The sequence below is a fragment of the Oryctolagus cuniculus genome, chromosome 3, assembly GCF_964237555.1.
Source record: "Oryctolagus cuniculus chromosome 3, mOryCun1.1, whole genome shotgun sequence".
NCBI lineage: Eukaryota > Metazoa > Chordata > Mammalia > Lagomorpha > Leporidae > Oryctolagus > Oryctolagus cuniculus.
In genome coordinates this window covers 179,344,547-179,345,896 of record NC_091434.1, presented here as the reverse complement: position 1 = coordinate 179,345,896, position 1,350 = coordinate 179,344,547, and positions in this window count along the sequence as shown.

Sequence of the window (1,350 nt, the reverse complement as noted above, 5' to 3'; positions counted from 1 at the left end):
CCAAAATCCACACATTACATCTTCCAAAATGGAAGGTATTTGGAGGCTGACTATGGAAACATCTTCTCCTGTGACTGTCTTTACCTGTCTACTGTTTACAGGAAATTCAGATTCATCCCAGATGGATCGCTCCAATCCTGACCTTTTGACTCCTTTAGTATCTGTCTCCTTGGTTGCATTCAGGGCCTTCCTCTTGGGTGCTGCATGTCACTCTACACTTCCATAGAATAGACTTGCCGGGCTATCCTTCTTTTCAACCCATTTCTTCAAGTATTGCCTGAGAAATTAAAAATTGAGATTCCCTTGATTTGCCTTCCTCCACTTGCATCACAATTGATATTTGAGCGTTTTTTGAGGAAGATTCGGGAATCTTCCATTTTTAGCATGTGGCCCCGGAGATTTTCAGATGAATAATGGCTGTCCTCTTTGAGAAATGAGATTGTCATTTAATATAAGCCCATGCCAACGTTTTCTCTACTGTGTCTTTCAAATCTTACCCTCTTTTCCGCTGAAACAATATGCCTTTTCTATTGCAAAGACTATTCTCAGACCTCTTTCTCCATTATTGGCTTTATAGTTTATCTGTCCCACCATCAATAGTATAAAACTTCTTTTTTAATTTATTTTTCCCCCTAGATAAACCTTTTAAGGAATACAGACTTCATGCATTTCATAAGTACAACTTTAGGAATACAGTGATTCTTCCCACCATACCTGCCTTCCCACCCACTCTCCTACCCCTACTCCTCCTCCCTCTCCCATTCCCAGTCCCATTCTCCACTAAGATTCATTTTCAATTAACTTTATACACAGAAGACCAACTCTATACTAAGTTCAACAATTCCACGAGGGAAAAAACGAAAAACGAAACTGTTCCTCAATAATCAAGACAAGGGCTGTTCAAAGTCATTGCATCTTGAAGTTAATTTCACTTTTTTTTTTAGAATTAACTTTAAAGAAGCACCCAAGAATGATACATCTTTAGCGAGCACTTAGGCATAATCATAATGCAACTCTTTGAGGACAGAGGTCCTTCATGGGATGTTAATGCACAGTGACTTGTTAGTTTAACAATTAACACTCTTATGTATGACATCAGTTATCACCTTGTTAGTTTAACAATTAACACTCTTATGTATGACATCAGTGATCACTGAGGCTCTTGACATGAGCTGTCTAGGCTATGGAAGCCTTTTGAATCCACAAACTGTCAGTATTCAGACAAGACCATAAGCAAAGTGGAAGTTCTCTCCTCCCTTCAGAGAAAAGTACATTCTTTGACCACTTCTTTCCACTGGGGTCTCATCTACTGAGTTCATTCATGTAGGGTATTTTTTGAGTATAAAACTT